At 41.4% G+C, this 10476-nt stretch overlaps 1 long non-coding RNA gene across 1 annotated transcript; it reads left to right on the forward strand.

Annotated features, from left to right (window-relative positions):
* The first annotated feature begins 7974 nt into the window (after window positions 1-7974).
* LOC130071709 (uncharacterized) lies at window positions 7975-9956 on the forward strand. The gene is made up of 3 exons (XR_008804028.1): window positions 7975-8072; window positions 9559-9656; window positions 9870-9956. It is a non-coding gene; the product is annotated as an uncharacterized LOC130071709 (long non-coding RNA).
* The last annotated feature ends 520 nt before the right edge of the window (window positions 9957-10476 follow it).

A 10476-nucleotide genomic window follows, 5' to 3' on the forward strand; every position in this document is an offset into this window, starting at 1 on the left:
AATTATTATTTAAATATACTAATACTAGTTTAGCATGTTAACATTACTTTATGGAATGCATTAAACTAATTTGAACCCAAACACAAACCAAACAGTAAGCAAACCAAGATGAATAAATGTTAAAAATTCTCTGTTGATGCATAACAGCTAATGGTGTACATGTTATTTAAATTTTCTTTGTTTTGACATCCACAGAAAGGAACAAAAAAAGCTGCTTTAGCTTCAGGTAGCCAGCCTACTATTTCAGAAGTGCTAGCAACAACAAGGAAATATGAAAGCCACTCCAAAGAAGCAAAACGACTTAACAGAGCTGTTGCAGAGTTTATTTGCATGGACCAAATTCCCATTTCTATAGTTGATAAAACCGGGTTCAGAAACCTTGTGGAACAGCTTGACAGAAGATATGAGATGCCAAGGAGAAAATACTTTTCTGAGAAAGAGATTCCCGCTTTGTACAATGAAACAAGGTCTGTGCTTGAATCACAACTGTCCAACCAGCCTTACTTTGCTTGTACTACAGACCTTTGGACGAGTCGAACAGTAGACGCATATATGGCTGTTACAATTCAGTTCATTAGTGACTCTTGGGAAATGCAGTCCTGGTGTCTGGGATGTGCTGCAATGCTTTCAGATCACACAGGAGAGAACATCAGGGAGGTCCTTGAAGAAACAATAACTCAAACATGGAAACTGGATATGACACGCCTGAGTGGAATCACAACAGATAATGCATCCTCAAACATCAAAGCATTTAAGGGGAATTCTTACCACTGGGTTCCTTGCTTTGGCCACAACCTACATCTGGCAGTGAACAAGGCTACAAGTCTGGACCGTGTGGCATCGTGTCTGTCCAGGCTCAGGAAGACTATATGTGCATTTTCTAGATCGAACAAAATGACAAGGCTTTTAAAAGAAAAGCAACAGCTCCTTCACCTCCCAGACCACAAGCTGGTTCACGATGAACCTACCCGCTGGGGTTCTACATTTGATATGGTGGACCGTTTCTGTGAACAGCAACAAGCCATCTGTGCTGCTTTAGCAGAAAACAGAAATAAGTGGTGCCTAATGCCTTCTGACACAGACATCACCACAGTGGAGACAGTGCGAGAGGTCCTGGGCCCACTAAGTGCCTTTACTGATGCCCTGTGTGGAGAAAAAGAGACAACGCTTTCTTCTGTCATCCCTGTGATGTGGAAGATACTTTCACATGTACAGGACAGTGATACAGACTCGGTGCTAACCTGCAACATGAAAACAGAGATCAGGAAAGATCTGGAAATGAGATACAGCAATGAGAATTTACAAATACTTCTCAATTCAGCCACCTTCTTTGATCCTAGATTTAAGAACACATTTGTAACCAAGGAGAAGGAAGTGACAGAAGTACTACTGCAAAAAGCTGCCACAGCTGATCTCTCTAATATACAACCAGTGATGGAGTCAACTCAGGCAGAGCAGGAAGAACAAACTGCTGCCAAAAAACAAAAACAAGACTTGGGTAGCCTCCTGTCTTCTATTGTATCAGAGAAAAAAAGAAAACAGGTGGGAAATGGAGATGAATGTCAAGCCAGGAGAGAATCTCTAGAGAACCCAGCTGACAGACTGAACAAAGAACTCCAAATGTACAAGTGCATGGAAGAGACCAATGCCACAGAAAACCCACTTTCTTGGTGGAAAAGGCATGAATCAAGCCTCCCCATCCTTTCAATGTATGCCAAATACTACCTTTGCATTCCAGCATCAAGCTCAGCCTCTGAGAGAGTTTTCAGTACCTCTGGCCTCATCTGTAGCCCACTAAGATCCAGACTATCAAATGACAATATTGAGACATTAGTTTTCCTGTCCAAAAATCTGCAGCTGTCAAAGGAGCTGTCAAAAAAATAAATATGTGACGATATGAACACGTTTTTCTTTCTTTCTCCAAAATCAAATTTGAACCTATGTTCCCTCTAGTTTTTTTTGTTTGTTACATTGATACGTTTTTGTTTTTTTGCACCATGTGATAAAGAGTAAAGACTGACAAGATATGAAGATATTAAACTATTTTAATAGTATCTTTTCAAAATTTAACCTACTGTATGTTCCCAGGCTGTAGGTTTTTTTGATACTTTTGGTTTGTACATTTGGTGCAGCAGAGTTTCAAGCAGTGTTTTTTTAAATAAAATTGTTTCAATTCATTTAACTTTTGAGGCTGGTTATTGGTCACCTGTGGTATCGATTTAGTATCGATACCGAGGTATTGGATTCTGGTATCGTACCGAAGCCCAAATTGTGGTATCGAGCCATCCCTAGTCTACACTACCAATTGAAGGAGAAACTAGTTGAGACGCTGGATCGTTACCCAGTTCAGCTTGTGAGTGATCTTGAGACTCTGGAGCTGTCCTTTAATGTTGATGGACTGCCTCTCTTCAAAAGCTCTGGGAAGTCCATGTGGCCGGTCCTCTGTGCTGTAATGCTTAGTCCAGTTACTATTTTTCCCACTACACTGACTTGTGGGATGAAGAAGCCAACTGACCTTGGCTTCCTGGAGGACACAGTGAAGGACCTAGCTGAGATCTTAGCAAATGGCCTGAACTACAGACGGAGGAACATTAAAGTGACGGTTAGGTGCTTTGTGTGTGACGCCCCAGCCAAAGCAATGATCAAGAACACCAAATGTAACTCAGGGTACTATGGATGTGAGCGATGCACACAACAAGGATTATGGTTAAATCGAGTCACATACCCGGAGACATCTGATTTAGAGCTGCGTACTGATGCATCATTCAGAGCTCAAACACAGCCTGAGCACCACCATGGGACCACTCCACTGTCTGACCTTTCAATTGACATGGTTCAGAGTTTCCCCATTGATTATATGCACCAGGTCTGCCTAGGCGTCACAAAGAAGCTGCTCTATATTTGGTGCAGAGGCGAAAAGGGGATGCGGATATCTGCCAGCCAGGTTCAGGAGTTGAGCAGCAGGCTGCTGATTCTGAAGTCATCAATCCCCTCGATTTTTGCACGCAGCCCTCGAGGCCTGGATGAGCTTGAACGATGGAAGGCAACTGAGTTTCGCCAGTTTCTGCTATTCACAGGGAAACTGGTGCTGAAAGGTGTCTTAAGAGAGGACCTTCACAACCACTTCCTGACATTGAGTGTTGCTGTTGGGTTGCTGGTGTGTCCAACACTGGTGCAGCAGTACCATGACTATGCTCACCAACTACTACAATACTTTGTAGAGAAAGGCTGTGAACTGTACGGGCACACCTTCCTGGTCTACAACACGCACACCATGCTGCACCTGTCAACAGATGCAGTGTGCTTCAAAGGCCTGGACAACTGCAGTGCTTTCATGTTTGAGAACTACCTCCAGGCCATTAAGAAGATGGTACGATCTGGAAAGAGTTCCCTGGCTCAGGTAGCAAACAGACTGGAAGAGAGTCTGAACCGGCCAATTGCACATCAAAAAAAGAGAACAGGCATACTATTTGGAAGATGGACATTGCTGTGAAGTTGTGGATCAGGTAGAAAAAGAGGGAAAGGTTAAATGCATAGTCTACCGCCACCCTGAACCTCTTTTCTCTTAGCCATGCAGTTCGTTTTTGATTCGGGTGTTCCAATACCACAGGAGGAACACAATGATGAAGAGGATTCCTACAACAGAACTCTGGCGGAGCGCCATACTAGTAGATAGGGGGCAGATTACAACTTTTATGGCAGTTCTACATCAGGTCTGAAGAAAGGTGAAAATGGATCTGAGGGTTTAAGACCAAAGGGAAAGTCTTAGCCCAAAGGCTGAATCATTTAAAGACTCAAATTTTTTTAAACAAGTTATTTCTAAATAAACACAACAATGTATCAAAGGCTCGATTACCTTGTAGCTTACGTTACGTCACCGTAGCTGCTGTTTTTGTAAAAATAGGCTCATACCCCCGTGACTTCCTGTCAGGCAGTAGAATATACCTCGATGCTTAAAGACTGTGTTTCTGCAATGGAAGGTCTGGACTCTGAATAGTAAATGAAGTTTGGAAATGGCAGCTGGGGGCTTAAGACTGTGCAGGACACACCTGACTTTGGAAATGGGATTACAATGCAGTGTTGTCTCATTTCTAGGTAAATGCATAGAATTATCTCAGGTAGGAATATGTCAGTGGTCATTGAGGTTGTCTATTCTTTCTAATCAACAGTATGTCTTGTCTGTATTCAGTCGTTGCTGAATTCCTCAGTGAAGGGAGTGTAGCTGTGGTGGCTAAATGTTGGACGTATAAGAAACTTACGGTATTTTATCAGATCATTGGCTATTGACTATTTTCTGGGGGTGTCAGTATGTACTGTACTTTGGAAAATACAGTGGTCATTAAATATTTTTCATGAATTTCAGGATGAGTATTGTTACTGGCCTGCGTGCAACCCGACAGCCAGAGCACGAAGAGGGGAACAACCTGATCCTGATACCGTATTTTCCGCACTATAAGGCGCACTTAAAAGCCATTAATTTTCTCAAAAAACGACAGTGCGCTTTATAATCCGGAGCGCCTTATATATGGATGGGGAACACACGTTCACCAAGACGGGGAGACAGCGCCGAGCAACTTACGCCACTATTTGCCAGTGGATCGTGGATGCCTGCCCTGGGCTGATATATCAGTCTCAACTGTGATTCGAGCTTTTACGAAGGCAGGAATAATCTCTTTATTCCATAGACAGTAAAAGAAAGCTTTATTCAGCCAGCTCACATACCCGTATTTACTTCCTGTTTTCGGCCGAAGTCCACAATAGTCGATTGTCGAGTTCGCGCGCGCGATCAAACCTCCTCCGTGTGTTCAACATCTGATCCGGATGAACTATCCATTTGAGCTGATATTCTCAGAACACCACACAGCACCGTCATCGGCTGACAGTCTGAGTCTCCACTGTCGCGCGCGCGCTCGACAATCGCCTACTGTGGACTTCGACCGAAAACAGGAAGAAAATACGGGTATGTGCAGTCAGATTCACCGTGTTCACTCACATGGCTCGGCTGTGCACTTGTAATGACACATTAAGGTTGTTAAGAGGCTAAAAGCAGGTTTAAAACTTGTCCAGTTTAAGTCAACAGGGTGCACATTTTAAAAAGAGGATAACACGGTGTAGGCAACACCGGTTTTTGTCGTTGTTATCTGTACTGACAGCACTCCCAATTTACAAAAAATGAGCTCAATGTTAAAATTGACCCGAGTTCTCCTTTAATGTTTGAACAACGTTACCATGGGAGTGAACGGAGTTGTCAGAACGCTTAATAAAGTTTGACTATCTGACTGTTTTGTTGACATTTCTTGACATCTAGTGGATGCATAACGCAAACCCAGTCAAACGTTTGACTGCAGTATCTTTATGCGCCTTATAATCCGGTGCGCCCTATATATGAAAAATGTTCTAAAATAGATCATTCATTGAAGGTGCGCCTTATAATCCGGTGCGCCGTATAGTGCGGAAAATACGGTACTTGGATTTCCAGGAAAGTCAAGGTGTTTAGTGGTGTTACAGGTACAGTTGTATTAATTTCTTGTCCTGTTTTTGCTGTGCATGCTTAAGTATTTTTTTTTTAAAGCTACTAAGAAAGCAAAATACATTGCATCATGTAGAATACTTGTAAATGTTTAAACTAATCCTATATTGTTTGTACTTTCCCTAATGTTCACATTTCTTTGTAGCTGACTTTAACCAGGCACTTCGGTGGTTGAGAAAGGCCGAAACAATGTCAAACGTGGAAAGTGCAGAGGATGGGGCTGTGCTCTCAAAAAGGACATAAAAAAAGGCCAGCAAAATTTGCTTACAGCAGCGATGAGGGTATTTACATTTTCATGTAGTTATTTATTACAAGCTGTATCCCTGACTGGTTTGTTGACTGGAGTTTATTGTATGCTTTTTAGATGAAGACTCTGCGGAACAGGTCCTCCGTACTAATAAGAAATCCAGAGGTATGATATTAAATAATTGTTCAATATTTCTCAAGAGTACCATGCTTCACAAGACTGCCCTCTATAAGAAAATCGCTAGCATGATATTTTTGGAAATCATTAGACTTGGTTAATCATTAAATGAATGATTAACCAAAGTATCTTGGTAATATGTATCATCTAGGTTTGTCCCATGGACCACCAGAGGTGCCACTTACACGGAAATCTTCTGCAGGACCAACACACCCTCCACCTCCCATCTGCATCTTTCCGCAGACAAACACTATGAACAGTAAGTTAACAATTGTTGCATAAACTTTGTCAAATTGTGTGGATCTATATTAAAATATACTAGGGCTGTCAGTTAAAAACACGTGATTAACGGCGCTAACGCAAACCCATTTTAACGGCGTTAATTTTTTTATCGCGCGATTAACGGTGTTTTTGGCCTAGCAAACTTTGTAGTTTTTTTTCACATGCTTTTGCAACAGGACGCGGTATGCGCGGCGCTATGAAACCCATTCATTTCAATGGCTTGCGCCGCGCGAGGACGTTTTTTTGCTTCGTCGACCAAAGCGCAAGCGGATCTAGCTAGACCGGAAACAAAACAACAGGCACGACGCCGCACACACTTGTCTAGGCTCGCGAGCCGGCCAAATAGTAGGTTAACGTTACGTTTTGAGTGGCTGACGAGCGCGAGACGCCGAAATGGATGCCAATAAGATTCTGAATTGAAAGTTTACTTTTAAAAAGTTGCCAAATGGTTCCATTGACAAGACCAAAGTGATCTGTGTGTTTTGTCGTTGTGAACTGAGCTATCATCATCGCAGCACGTCCAGTCTGAAATACCACTTGATGATGGCCAAGCACACACACACACAGCTGATGCGAATTGTCCGCCCCCTCGTCAATATACGGGACCTCGTCAGTATTTCTTTCACCCTTTTATTGATGGACAGTGTTACATTGTGTGAGAGATTATTTGCTCCAAGTGAGAATGTTAGTGTGAAATCGAACACAGTATATGCCAATGTTGTTTTCAATAAAAAACATTTGCACAAAGCAAGCCGATCCACTTTTCCATGTTGATAAGAGCATTAAAATGAGAAAAAATAATAGGACAAAAAGAAATCAAGAGACATTTAGAATGGATAAAAATGTGCGATTAATCGCGAGTTAACTATGACATTAATGCGATTAATCGCGATTAAATATTTTAATCGTTTGACAGCACTAAAATATACCTTATGTTGACATTTTTTATTTATTTACACAGACCTTGATCCAGTTAGTCCTATTCAGCCTGAGATGTCTGATGGTATGATTATATTTTTATTGTTGGTTTAATGACTTTGAAAATCTTGTTTATTTGTAAGTGTTACAGTTTTTTTGGTGTCACACAAGAAATGTAGCCTGGTGATTTGAACTTTGGTAGTTTTTGTTTTATAACATGCTGAACCTAAGTGTTGAGTTTAATCGCTTGCATTTTGTATTGCATATGTGCACACAGAAACTGCCAGCTGCTCCTCAAGTGTGTCAGACTCTATCTCCGCCTTAACCCAAACGGTTACAGTAATACAAAGTATGTTAATTTTTATTGTGGGTAAATTTCAGTCATGTAATAACTGAAATGTGTTATCTTTGCACTTTGTACGTTTCTGACCTTCATTTTAATGTCTTTGAAACATTTTGTGTTTCTGAAACAGAGACACTTAAGGCAATGTTGACCCGCCAGGATGTGATGGCAAAAAACATCCAGGAGATCCTCCTCCGATTAAACCAGACTGGAGGGGCCAGCCAGGGTCCGGAGACCCCAATAGAAATCGATGTGGCCCAGTCTTTGGAAGAACTTGCTGTCTTGGAGGCAAAACTGAAAGAGCTTCCAGACTACAAGAAGAGATTGGTGGGTAATGGTTTAAACATAAAGCTATGTTTTATGTAGAGCTAAATATTTACCGCATTACTGATTTTTTATTTTCTGTATTTCCTCTGTGTAGACACATCATCTCAGTCTGATTGGTGGAGCCAACCCGGGTGAAGCTACAAGGCGTATGCTGCAGCTTCTAGCAGTGTCTGGAAGAACTACAGCCTTCATGGGAAGAAGGGGAAAAAAAACATTGCTGCATACAGCAGTGTACCAGGTTATCAAACGTTAGTTTAATATAAGTGTTACTTTTGGTAATAATTGTGTGGATGTTCCACGGCACAAAAAAATGCATTTATGCTTGTCTAAATAGTTTCTGCTTTACAATTGGTTCATGTTTCAAAATATAGCTTGCTGTTTTCAAATCTAAAAGACAATATCAAAATGCCCTTCTGCTTCATTTAATATACACTCACCGGCCACTTTATTAGGTACACCTGTCCAACTGCTCGTTAACACTTAATTTCTAAGCAGCCAATCACATGGCGGCAACTCAGTGCATTTAGGCATGTAGACATGGTCAAGACAATCTCCTGCAGTTCAAACCGAGCATCAGTATGGGGAAGAAAGTTGATTTGAGTGACTTTGAACGTGGCATGATTGTTGGTGCCAGAAGGGCTGGTCTGAGTATTTCAGAAACTGCTAATCTACTGGGATTTTCACGCACAACCATCTCTAGGGTTTACAGAGAATGGTCCGAAAAAGAAAAAACATCCAGTGAGCGGCAGTTCTGTGGGCGGAAATGCCTTGTTGATGCCAGAGGTCAGAGGAGAATGGCCAGACTGGTTCGAGCTGATAGAAGGCAAAACAGTGACTGAAATAACCACTCGTTACAACCGAGGTATGCAGCAAAGCATTTGTGAAGCCACAACACGCACAACCTTGAGGCGGATGGGCTACAACAGCAGAAGACTCCACCGGGTACCACTCATCTCCACTACAAATAGGAAAAAGAGGCTACAATTTGCAAGAGGTCACCAAAATTGAACAGTTGAAGACTGGAAAAATGTTGCCTGGTCTGATGAGTCTCGATTTCTGTTAAGACATTCAGATGTTAGAGTCAGAATTTGGCGTAAACAGAATGAGAACATGGAACCATCATGCCTTGTTACCACTGTGCAGGCTGGTGGTGGTGGTGTAATGGTGTGGGGGATGTTTTCCTGGCACACTTTAGGCCCCTTAGTGCCAATTGGGCATCGTTTAAATGCCACGGCCTACCTGAGCATTGTTTCTGACCATGTCCATCCCTTTATGGCCACCATGTACCCATCCTCTGATGGCTACTTCCACCATGTCACAAAGCTCTAATCATTTCAAATTGGTTTCTTGAACATGACAATGAGTTCACTGTACTAAAATGGCCTCCACAGTCACCAGATCTCAACCCAAAAGAGCATCTTTGGGATGTGGTGGAACGGGAGATTCGCATCATGGATGTGCAGCCGACAAATCTGCGGCAACTGTGTGATGCCATCATGTCAATATGGACCAAAGTCCCTGAGGAATGCTTCCAGCACCTTGTTGAATCTATGCCACGAAGAATTGAGGCCGTTCTGAAGGCAAAAGGGGGTCCAACCCGTTACTAGCATGGGGTACCTAATAAAGTGGCCGGTGAGTGTATATTAAATGAGTCCACCACTTGTTTTGTAAAACATATTGTAATTACACAAGAAATTTACAAAACATTTAAAAAAAAATTATTCTACACAACAGGGGCTATCATGCTGAGTCGGTCCGGACTACAGGACAAAGCTGTGGAGGAACTCGTCACAAATGTTTTAAAACATGCCCCAGCCCACAGTAAACTACAGGTACAAATATACACTTCTTGTGAGCATTTCACTTAAAAGACTGTGGCAATCGACTTTTACTTGTAGGGATGGGCCGATACCACTTTTTGGAATGAGTAGCAGTACTTAGTTTTCATTTTTTGCACTTGGCGATACATACAGTGTACCGATACAGAATCTTGACATTAAATCTTGAAGGTCTGTTCACTCAATTTATTTAAATTGTTTGTCTAGGTGCAGTCAGTCCCAGAAGTGGCGATCCCACAAGAGGACAATAACCAGCAATTCAGATGAAGACCTTTTTAAGTGTTTTAAATAGTGACATTTATTTTTTTCCTTTTTTGCTTTAATGTATAGTTAATTTTTTCCCCCATTTGTTATTATGGTGTCTGTTAAATTCTGTTAAATAAAATCTGCAAAAACACTTTTCAGTTCTTTCAATTATTCTACAATGTTTTTTTAACATGTTTAACATTAACATTAGTGAATGTTTAAACATGTTTTTACCAATTGTTTGAGTAAAATGTCACGATTTGAACAGTAATGCTAGTTGAAACAACAACCAACAAACAAAAAGTTCTGAACAAGAGCCACAATTATAGATGTTGCTGTGGCAGTAGTGGCAGATAAATGCTAGTATAAATGGATGTCAATAAATCCACTGCATAATGAATATATATATATATATATATATATATATATATGAAAAAGTCATCAAGTGACCAATCGGCGACCAATAACGCTGTCGCAACGTACTGGCTACGTCACAGCAACGTCAGCCAAAAGACGAATCGGCGACCAAAATTACATAACGTTTAACTTAACGTACTGAAGACGTTGT

Source organism: Rhinichthys klamathensis, unplaced genomic scaffold, assembly GCF_029890125.1.
Source record: "Rhinichthys klamathensis goyatoka isolate OS25496 unplaced genomic scaffold, OSU_Roscu_1.1 h1tg000452l_1, whole genome shotgun sequence".
Classification (NCBI taxonomy): domain Eukaryota; kingdom Metazoa; phylum Chordata; class Actinopteri; order Cypriniformes; family Leuciscidae; genus Rhinichthys; species Rhinichthys klamathensis.